The sequence below is a fragment of the Chiloscyllium plagiosum genome, chromosome 39, assembly GCF_004010195.1.
Source record: "Chiloscyllium plagiosum isolate BGI_BamShark_2017 chromosome 39, ASM401019v2, whole genome shotgun sequence".
In the NCBI taxonomy this organism is placed as follows: domain Eukaryota; kingdom Metazoa; phylum Chordata; class Chondrichthyes; order Orectolobiformes; family Hemiscylliidae; genus Chiloscyllium; species Chiloscyllium plagiosum.
In genome coordinates, this window is record NC_057748.1 from 11278768 (window position 1) to 11280038 (window position 1271).

General features: G+C 41.5%; 1 protein-coding gene across 1 annotated transcript in view; it reads left to right on the forward strand.

Annotated features, from left to right (window-relative positions):
- LOC122541974 (somatostatin receptor type 5-like) overlaps positions 1–1271 on the forward strand; it is a 46458-nt gene that overhangs the window by 28654 nt on the left and 16533 nt on the right. The window lies entirely within an intron of this gene.

Below are 1271 nucleotides of genomic sequence, written 5' to 3' on the forward strand. Positions count from 1 at the left end.
GATTTGGAGATGCCGGTGTTGGACTGGGGTGTACAAAGTTAAAAGTCACACAACACCAGGTTATAGTCCAACAGGTTTAATTGGAAGCACACTAGCTTTCGGAGGGCTCGATCATAACACAGAGTTTATAGCAAAAATTTGCAATGTGATGTAACTGAAATTATACATTGAAGAATTGATTGTCTGTTAAGCCTTTCATCTGTTAGAATACAGTGATAGTTTCACTTCTTTCATGTTTAAATCACAAAACCCTTTTTTTTTAAAGTTGCATTCTCGGGTTAGCTGTTAACAATGGTGGTAGATAGACAATATGTTGAAGGTCTTAGCACCTGTGTTCTCTATGATCTGATGTTTAGATTGATTCCAATCTAAAAAGTGAGATAACAGAGTTTTACATAAATCCATGCAGTTTTTGAGCTCAGAGTTCTACATGAGCAATTAGGGGAGGAGTGTGGTTTTTGAGCAAAGTGCAATGTAACTCTGAAAGTACCAAAAAAAATCACCACACAAAATATATGTGTGCATGTGGGTCTTTGTCTGTCTGTGTGTGTGTATTCTAACAGATGAAAGGCTTAACAGACAATCAATTCTTCAATGTATAATTTCAGTTACATCACACTGCAAATTTTTGCTATAAATTCTGTGTTACGATCGAGCCCTCCACAATCACCTGATGAAGGAGCGTCGCTCCGAAAGCTAGTGTGCTTCCAATTAAACCTTTTGGATTATAACCTGGTGTTGTGTGATTTTTGACTTTGTGATTATGGTGCATGGGATTGCAGGCAACTCATTGATGATAGTACTTGGGGTAGTGTATAGTCAATGAGGGAGTTGTTCATGCTCTGAAATTATTGAACTCCACAATAAATCTGAAGGTTATAAGGTCTCCAAAGTGTGCGATCCGGTGTCAGTTCTCTGAAACTAATAAATAGAAAACACTCGAGGATAGTGTTAGGTGCATTTTAATCAGATTGTCCTTTGTGGAGAAGCTTATGAAGAAAAACACCTTTGACCACAAGTCCATCAGGAAGTGGTCAGCACGTAGTGTCCTTGAGACCCTTCGGGAAAAGGAGAGGGCGGATCGTATCGAACGGTTCGCTGAGCAGACTGTCAAAGTCATTTGGCAGAATGCCTCATCGCCAGAACTTTCCAACAAGCACCAAGACATGGCTTGGCTGGTGGTGAGAAGGGCTCTGCCTGTGAGAACCTTTATGCACGCTCAGCCGCACCGCACGCTGCCCTCGAAGCGGCTGCGGGGGGGACGAGACTGT